The sequence below is a fragment of the Lygodium microphyllum genome, chromosome 15 (assembly GCF_053477565.2).
Source record: "Lygodium microphyllum isolate KBCC chromosome 15, Lygodium_microphyllum_v1.1.10, whole genome shotgun sequence".
Lineage (NCBI taxonomy): Eukaryota > Viridiplantae > Streptophyta > Polypodiopsida > Schizaeales > Lygodiaceae > Lygodium > Lygodium microphyllum.
The window spans coordinates 45,728,770-45,739,133 of NC_141149.1; the positions used below are offsets into that span (position 1 = coordinate 45,728,770).

General features: G+C 36.5%; 1 pseudogene; it reads right to left on the reverse strand.

Annotated features, from left to right (window-relative positions):
- Nucleotides 1–9,018: 9,018 nt before the first annotated feature.
- On the reverse strand, nucleotides 9,019–9,776 carry LOC148024479 (heme oxygenase 1, chloroplastic pseudogene; annotated as a pseudogene).
- Between the last annotated feature and the right edge of the window lie 588 nt (nucleotides 9,777–10,364).

Here is a 10,364-nt window from a genome sequence, read left to right on the forward strand (position 1 = left end):
TCAAGTGCACAACAATACTCTCAGCTTGCTTAGAGTTTGACCAGATGGAAGCCAAAACATTTTCTTGCTAGTTTTTTCTTCTTCTTCCACACACAATACAAGGTATACAAATTATAGATAAGATACAACATAAAGAAAAGTGGCCTACTAAGTCATACAATGCATAATTGACTATACTAATCGATTGGCACTATAACTATGCTAGCTGTAGGTAGGTACAATAAACTAAATATAACCGACGTGCTAAGTATAGACGTGCAAACCCATCTAGCCAAGCAGTTTATCATCAATGTTTGCACGTGTTGAGCTTGCTATCTCAACACTCCCCCTTAAGCTCAACTCTATCTTTGCAACTCCAAGTAAGCTTCAAAACTTTTGAAGCTCCTTTGCATCCAATGCCTTTGTGAAAATGTCAACTATCAAATCCTATATGTACTAACATATACTAAGTTAATTTCTCCTACAAGTACCTTCTCTCTCACAAAGTGGTAGTGCACCTCAATGTGTTTTATCCTAGCACAAAACACAAGGTTCCTAGCTAGCTATATGATATTCATGTTGTCATAGTGAATAACAACTGAACCGTCTCCTTGCACATCCAAATCACGCAATAACTTTTGCAGCCATACCACCTCACATGCTATCATAGCAGCACCTCTATATTCAATTGTACTCAATAAAGCAACTATATATTGCTTTTTGCTACTCCATATAGTTGCTGCACTACCAAGGTAAAACATGAATCCACTAGTAGATCTTTTTTCTAACACTCTATCAACCCATTTTGCATCTATGTATCCAAACACCTATACATCCTTACTTGCCTCATAAAAAAGTCCATAATTTAAAGTGGACTTCACATATCTCAATATGCATCTAACTGCATCCAAATGAGGCTTTCCAGGCATCTACATAAATTAATTGACAAGGCCAACAACATAGCTCAAGTCTTGGACGTGTGATAGTCATGTAAATCAGCATCCTTACTATCCTCTTGAACATAGTAGGGTCTTCTATCTCATCCCCAATGTCAACATTCAACTTCATATTTTGCTCCAATGGTACTAAAAGCGACTTACATGCTATCATACCATACTTGGATAACATATTCAAGCCATACTACCTTTGGGATAGCCATATACTATCATCACATATTATCACCTCAATACCAAGAAAGTATCTCAGCTCACCCAATCATTCATCTCAAACTTCTTCTTCAAGAAGTCCTTAACTTCAACAATCCCATGGTCATTGTCACCTATAATAATCAAATCGTCCACATAGATAACTATTATGACTAAACCTGCATCTCCCCTTCGCACATAAAGTGAGTGATCAACATCAAAAATATAAAAGCCAATACTGACAAGATACTCTCCAATCTTGTCAAACCATGCTCTAGGTGCTTGCTTCAGCCCATAGAGTCCCTTCTTTAACTTGTGCACATATGTGGAGGGATGCTCTAAATCCTCATAGCCTGTTAACTACTCCATGTACACCTCTTATTGCAATTCACCATGCAAGAATGCATTCTCAACATCCATTTGCTGCAAACTCTAACCTTTGGTTTCTGCTAAGACAATCACGCATATAACAATTACCATCCTAGCAGCTAGACTAAATGTATCTTCATAATCTATGCGTTATATGTTTGAGCATAGCCTTTTGCAACCAGGCTAGCCTTATATCTACTAATTTAACCATCTGTATTATGCTTGACTTTGTAAACCCACTTACACCCAATAGCTTTCTTGCCCTTAGGCAAGGGTACCAAATTCCGATTCTTATTGCCTTCTAATGCAGCTTATCTCCTTATCCATTGTTGCATCCCAATGAGCATGACCAACAACATCCTCAAAACAAGTGGACTCAACATCCTCAACTACCTTCACCATATAAGCATAATGGTGAGTTGCATAACCTTCAAAACTAAATCTTTTAATAGGGCATCTGACCCTACTAGACCTACATACCACTGGATCACTCAATGGAGCCTTTACATTACTATGTGCTCTTTGTACACCTGGTATCATGACTGAAGGAATACCAAGCTCATCATCCAAACTCTTTGAGCCACTAGAATCTCCATCAAATCCCAAATGACTAGTACATGCATCATTATCATCTAGCATTTTCTTCTTTCCTTTGTCTTTACCTGCAATACTTGTAGATCCACCTGAAGATGTGGGCCTAAACCTTAGTCTCCCAGACTAAAGGCTAATTATAGGTACCATATGATGTTTTTGGTCCACGAATTCTCTGTGAATCTTGCTTTTCTTTCTGCACATAACTATCATAATCATTATCATCATCTAATACATCACTAGTAAATGCATACCAACTGTTTATCTCATCAAAAATAACATCCCTTCTCACTTGAACTCACCTATGATAGGATTATAACAACGATGCATTTTTTGATCTAAAGAGTATCCAATAAAAATATTTTTTTTAGCCTTTAGATCAAGCTTCTTTCATAGCTCATATGACACGTGAACATATACAATATAGCCAAATACTTTCAAATGTGACACATCGAGTTTCTTGCTTGTAAAGCATTCTTCGAGGGCCATCCCATCAACTACAACTGTCAGAGTTTTATTCATAATATAGATAGTAATATGAATAGCTTCAAACCGAAAATGTTTTGCCATAATCTTTTTAGTCATCAATGCCCGTGTGACTTCTACAATATGCCTATTTTTTCTTTCTACAACTCCATTTTGCTGTGGGGTATACCTACAAGTAAATTGTCTCTTTATTCCATGAGACCTCAAGAATGCACTAAACTTATTAGAGAGGTACTCTCCCCCTTCATTTGATCTCAAGTACTTAAATTTCAAGCATGTTTCTATTTCAATTGCCGCCTTGAAAGATTTGAAGTACTCAAATACATCACTATTTTCTTTCATGAAGTATACCCATAGCTTCCTTGAACAATCATTAATAAGCTTGATAAAGTATTTGATGCCACCAAGAGACACATTCTGTGTAGGCCCCAAACATTTGTATGCACAACATCAAGTATGTTTCTACTCACATCTCTATCATGCAAAAAGGGTTGTATTGCCTGCTTACCAAACTAGCATGCTTCACACACTTTATGAAATTCTATAACTCTAGAAGCAGGTAACCCTGTGACTAATCCTTTGAATTGCATTAATTTTATTATTTACACATTTTATGTCCAATACATTTATGCTATATTTCAATGTTTGCAACCACTCCTTTTCCTTTAGCATACATAGCAGCATTCATTGCAAGAATTCCAACATCTAAAGTGAACATGAGGCTAACTCTACTTCATTTCTCAACCAGCCTATACTTATCATTAAAGTCTTTTACAAAACAGCCTTTTGTATTAAATCGAACTTGCAATCCTTTGCCATGTGGTCAACAGACACTAAATTCTTTGTGATTGATGGCCTTACTTTATGGCCAGACAAAGAGTCTGTCTCACATGCAATACATCTGAGACAGACTCTTTGTCTGGCCATAAAGTAAGGACAAGGGAATCTTTCCAATGTGTGAAATTGGGTAGCATGAATCATCACCCATCTGCACATAATCTGGATTTTGTAAGTCTTGCATCTCTCCAAATCATTCAACATAACTAGTCATATGACTACATGCACTTGAATTGGCATACAAAACATCATCATGTGTCCATTTTCCTATATTAGCATTCATCATATGTTGCATAATAAATAGATGCTCATTTTTATCTTCATTCTGTCATGGAAACAATGCATAGTTTTCTTGTTGTAATTTACCACTGCGGATATCATCCTTCTTAGCATAACAATGGGCTGCAATGTGACCTGTTTTGCCACAATAATGGTAAACAATAGTAGAATTTCGAGAACCTCTATTTTGCCATCCACCTCTTCCTCTAGAGCTCCCCTTGCCTCTAAAGTTTCCATGGCCTCTTAAAACTTGCATTTATTGATTTAACCTATTTTATTGGTGATCACCAACATGTCCCCCATACCACGGTCTCTTAAAGAGGATCTACCACATCCCCTTCCTCAACTTGAGTAAAATTATTGGACTTGTTTACCATTTCTTTTAGATAAATCACCCTATATATTGATCTCTTTAGCAATCATGAGAGAGACAAACTCATCAAAATCTGAAAATGGCTTCCATACATATACCAAAGTGATAAATGATTTCCAAGTCTTCTCATTCTTAAGGTCACCCAAAGTAGATGAAACCAAATCATCATCATTAAGCATTGCATCAATTGTTGGTAAAGCATCTACAATGCTCCTCACCTTCAAAACATACTCATTGACAAACATTTTTCTTTCTTCAAGGTATTCAACTTTTGCTTGAGTTGAATCTTTCGTGTCTTTGTATTTACTGAAAACATATTCTCAAAAATTGTCCAAGCTATATGTGAAGTTTTTACATTCTTGATATATCCAACATAGTATTATCAATGACTGCAGCCAACACATCACCTTTTTATCCTTTACACTCCATTCTTTTAATGCTTTTAATTCATCTGGAGTCACAAGGATACTTAGCTTTGGCTCTTTTTCTTCACCTGAAGTGAACTCATAAAGGCTCTTTTCAATGAGGATGTTCATCACATGAAATTTCCATGAAGGGTAGTTGTTATTATCCAGCTTCTCAATGATGGGATTTTCACTGTTCTCTATCAGTATCACAAAAATAATACAAAACAGAGCAAGTCTGCTACAACCTTTCACAACAAGTGCACAACAATACACCAAGCAATCTTTTTCAATGATTGCTCAATAGTACATGTAATCTACAACCTATTGTAGATAAAACTTATGTTTTTTTTTCCTGACAAACACCTCAAAAATTATAGATTCAAAATCTACAACATGTGCACGTATTTTTTGTCAATACAGCTGAAATCCTAGTATACCTTGAAACTGTTGTCTACAACCTTGCAACTCTAAAATGGGGTCCAAAACAACCTCAAATGCCCAAAAAAGCAACAAGAAAGCCATAAAGGGTCTATTTGCAAAATATACAGTGCTTTAATCACACACCAAATCTCAGAGCAATTTAAGATTTTCACTTTGCCTTGCTTCTGGTGCCTCCACAAGTACTATCCAAGAGAAATAGTGGAAGAATGGGAGAGCTTCTTATCAGTTGCTTGCTTGCTTGAATCCTTGCTTCTTCTCCTTCACTTCATCCTTCAACACCTACCTCTCTCAGTGGCACTGCTCTGATATCATGTCAAGAATTGCGTGGTGGGGAGGCTTGCTTGAGCTATTGCACCAAGCACACACCATACAAAAAAAAGGAAGCTCACTCAATGACATAAGAAGAGAGACAGATGCAAAAATGTTTTATTGCTGGTTTTCTCTTGTTCTTCCACACATAATATAATGTACACAAAGTGTAGATAGGAAACAAAGAATGGGAGTTCAACTAGATATGCATTAAATTTCCTAGTTATATATTCCCCATTGATCAAAATAGAGAGTGCTCACTTTACATCATGTGATAATTTTTAGTCATGGTGACAATTTCTTGAAGCACAAAAATGCTTTAGACTTAGCTTTCAAACCATATATCCATGCATGCTTGGAGTAAGCACATCGATAAAAGTCACAAAGTACAAGTAGTTGCCAAAAGGTGTTGCTTGCATTGGGCCATAGACATCACTTTACATAAGCTATAGTTTGCAAACAACGCTCATTGAACCATCTTTTTGAAATGAAGCACCCTGCATTTTATCCAATCTGCAACCTTCACAAATGTATTTTTGAGTGTCTTAAGTATAGACAATGAAAATACCCTATAACATTTCTATAAACATAACAAACTAGCAAAAATTAAAGAATCTGAGTGTCCATGTCAAAGTTTTACATTTGAAATAACTTACGAATTCAATTGCACATGTCATGTCTTCCATACATTTATCATGTGAATTTGCAAATATAAATGCCATGTCATTGTTAAGCTTGTACAATCCATAACATACTAAACTAGATGCAAAATTGTATCACTATAAGAGATGTCATGAATTGTATATTTGTCATCAACAAACTTCATAATTAATCCAATCTTAACAAGTACAAAACCTAATAACAAATTTGTCTTGATCTCTAGTATCAAAAAAGCATATGTAAGAATGAAAGCACATCCATTAATGATAGTCAATACAATTTTGCCAACTCCTTTGGTAGGATAAGAGGAGTTATTAGCACATGTGACAATATTGTCCTTTGGGACATGCCCAAGAGAAGTGAATAGATTGTGTATGGAGGTAACATGCTTTATGGTACCACTATAAAAGTAGAGTACATTTGTATCATCAAATGAAGAGTAGATACAAAACTTTGATAAGAATCATGAAGATTATTAAGAATAGTCATGACGAGTGTACTATCTAGCAAGATCTCATATGTAGCAATGAACTTCTTAAGATTTTTTATCTTTGTCAAAAATTGTCCATGGAGTCACCTTCATCTATATGTTCACTCTCTAATTACTTAGACATGTAAGCAACACAAACCTCCTTCTTCCTTGATACAAATGTGTAAGTATACCCCAAGCATCTATAGTTGTCTTACATGAGCACATATGTGGGATCATTGCACGTTTAACAAATAATGCAATCAAAGCATGAGCCTCTACATATCTGGCATCCCAACAAATTTGCTCATAAGTGATGGTAGTGTTTTAGGATTAAGTGGAGGAAAACTAAAACTTATAGATCCTCAAAAATACTAATTTATGTTTTTTCTACTACATCTGTATCTTCTAAAACACCACCATGACATTTTTCAATTCCAAGTATCATGTTCCAAAGCGCCTTTCCAATGAATACATGATGCATCAAATAAGCAATAGTGGATAATTGGTTCTACTATATTCGCTTGCAACTTCTAAAATACCACCATGACATTCTTTTATTCCAAGTACAATGTTCCAAAGCCCCTTTGCAAGGAACACATGATGCATCATATAAGACATCCAACTTATCCTCCATAATCAATGTATGGAAAATATTATTGTTATTAGCCATGGCCATTGACTATAGTTGATGCAAAAGTTATCTGAATAGAGAAAAACATACACAAAACCAAGCTTTGCTATATAACATAGTACAATACATACAATAAGGGCTCTTACATATAGAATTGAACATTGTAAAAATTTTTACAAAAAAGCATAAAATAGCCTATACAGCATTGGTAGTAGTGCAAAGAAAGGTTGAAACCCAAATAAAAAACCTGATGATGCTGAGCCCTTATGGATTCTCCTATAGTATTTGTCAATGTTTGAATACTCGTCAAATTTAGACCAATCGGAGAAAATCAAGCAAAGAGTATTGACAACTCTACCCAAGAGATTGAAGCCTACTTTGTTACCAAATTGTTGGATTTAGGGTTGCATGAATACAAATACATAGCTTGAAGATGATTATATATTTGATTTTAGATAGCCTCTTCAATGTCATTCTCTTCCCCATTTTGGCCAATGTGTCATAAGAAAGACTCATATGAACTAAAATCTGCACATATGAGAACCTCATATTTTAGGACATGAAAATGTGTATAGTATATGGTGTGTATGCCTAAAAGATAAAATTAGAGGTGCAAGTGCCTACATTTATTTGCACGTGAGTATAAGTTCATGTGTGGTTTTTCAATGCATGTGTGCATGTGTGGTTTGCTAAGGCCCTCTTTGCGTCTCTCTCCGTATAAGGTTTTGTTAACTTTTTGTTGTTGTATTTATATGCATGTTGTGTAGTCCCTCTTTGCATGCTAACTTTTTGTCAATGTGTTTGTATGCATGTTGTGTAGGAATCAATATTTGTGAGAGGAGAGCTATTTCACATAAGTGAAAAAAAGATATAAATATTATTCTTATAAGTGGCCCTAAATTAATCACCATACTTATAACCACATAATAATGCTTGTGTTTAAAGTGCTTTGATAATATATTCTATTAATTTTTTGAAAATTTACAAAGAGGATAATAGACATATGAATAATCTTCATATTTAGCATTACGCGTTGTTGTATGTCTAAACTCTTTCAAGCATACATATATGCACATGCATGTATAAAGTGTCCTAAGTGCAATTCTTACTACTATATTATTTTGGTTGTAGGTTTGGAAAGCTCGAACCTCCATAGGGCTTCTTGAACCTATCCTCTTCCCAAACCTCCCCTTTTAAGTTAAAACGCCCTCTCTCTCATGTTTAATTACTCCCTTTCTCTTTCCCCTCCCCTTTTTAATTAAACCCCCCTCTCTCTTGTTGAAAAATGCATGGATTTAGAGCATGGCTATGGCAGATGGAACACAAAGACAATGTTCATGATGACATAGATTAGCTAGACCAACTGTTACTCAAATGAATTAGGTTCCAAGATGGAAGCTTGTACTCATAAACATGATCTTGAGTATGACACTAAGTATGACTGAAAGGACAAAGTACAATTGTATTTCATCATAAAATGATAAGAAGGTACATCACTTTATAGGCTCATGATGGTTCCCTTTTTATCCATTGTGCATATGGGATTTAGGATGTCTCTTCTTGGAGCATACATCATTTGTCATTTCTCAATACCCCCCTCGAATGATGAGTTCCTACACTTGCTGGCTTTTGCCCCCCCTACAAGATGACATGGCCTGGGAGACTAGCTCATAGGCAGCCTAGTCAAGTTAAAGCTTGAAACTTTATAATTTCAACAAGGGTTTTTTTTTTTTACAAAGCAAATCCACTAAGGAAAACAAAAGATCCACTATGGAAAAGATAATTTCTTCAAAACAATCTGTCAATGTTGTTGTTGATGGCGGAAGCATAGTCTTTATCTTCTTCATTCATAAACTGATTTTGATGATGGTTACCATTTTGCACCTGCTGTGAGCTTTTTCGATGGAAACATTCACCGGCTATATGGCGAGTCTTACCACAATAATGACATGTCATCCGATCTTTGTTGTCAGAGTTGAATATTTTCAATCAATTACAAGTGGAAAACAATCAAATTCAGGAATGATCACATTCTTTGTTTATGATACAATCAATCATAGGAGTTTACCTGAATTCTTGAAAGACTTTTCCGTCTCTTCAAGACAATGGTTTTTTTGTTCTCTTGTCCACAACTCCTCAGCTACTTTGTTTATTTTCTCCGTTACAACAGCCAAGATTTCCTAGAGATCACCATCATACTTATAGAATTCTAGTTCATCACCTCCAAGTATCTTATCAGAAACCTACTTTCCTATCATCTGTCTACCTGTGCTGAATGTGCAAAGTACACATTCTAGAAGTGATAAATAGAAGCAGGAGGATCCTTTTCAGCAAGTTCATCCAGATAAGTTGAATAAGACAATCTAGCTTCACCAGGTTCAAGAATATCATAGCCTTGACTTTTAAACCATTCCAAGTCTTTCGAGAGCCCAGCAAACCTTTCCAAACCAGTATTTTTGAACTCTTCATAGATTTTATGCACAGCTTTATTCACAACACTTTCCAACGTATCATATACAACCTTACTATCGACAAGGAATTCGATGTAGCCTTTGGCAAACAGTTCCCATTTGGCAAGAGGCTTGTCATCCATCTCTGCTTCTTTCTCTCCTTCTACGGGCTGGTCTTACCTGTGGAGCTTCATGACCATAAAGCACATCTCCTCGACGAAGCCTTTCTTCTCGCCCAAGTAAAACAACTTCTTGGTGTTTTCGGTTGCGATGGAGGAAACAACAGTTGCTGTGGCATGCAGAAGGGCCAGTCCTGTACTCTGGCTCGAGGCAGCAGGGCTTGCCATGAGCAGGGAATGACCATGGCTTGGTAGAGAGGAGAACCGAGTGTAGGAGGAGGTGGATTTCCTTGTACTATTGGTGCTCACACTCGAATAAGGCCTAGTTGTTTGGATGTGGTGGAACAAGATTGCTTCCCATTTGGCCAAGTGCTTGTCATCCATCTTTGCTTCTTTCTCTCCTTTTGCGGATTGGTCATGCTGCCTGTGGAGCTTCATGGGCACGAAGCGCATCTCCTCGACGAAGCCTTTCTTCTCGCCGGGGTAAACGACTTCTTGGTGTTTTTGATTATGATGGAGGAAGCAGCAATTGCTATGGCACACAAAAGGGCCAGTCCTATACTTTGCCTAGAGGCAATAGGGCTTGCCACGAGCAACGAACAACCATGGCTTTGTAGAGAAGAGAACTGAGTGTAAGAGGAGACGGATTTCTCTGTCTTGTTGGTGCTCACACTCGAATAAGGACCGGTTGTTTGGACATGGTGGAACAAGACCGCAACCATGGTTTCACTCAATGAAAATGAGATAGTAGAGAGAGGAGCTGAGTTGAGCTTAGCCATTTTCGATTGAGCTCTGATACCATGTTGAAAAATGCAT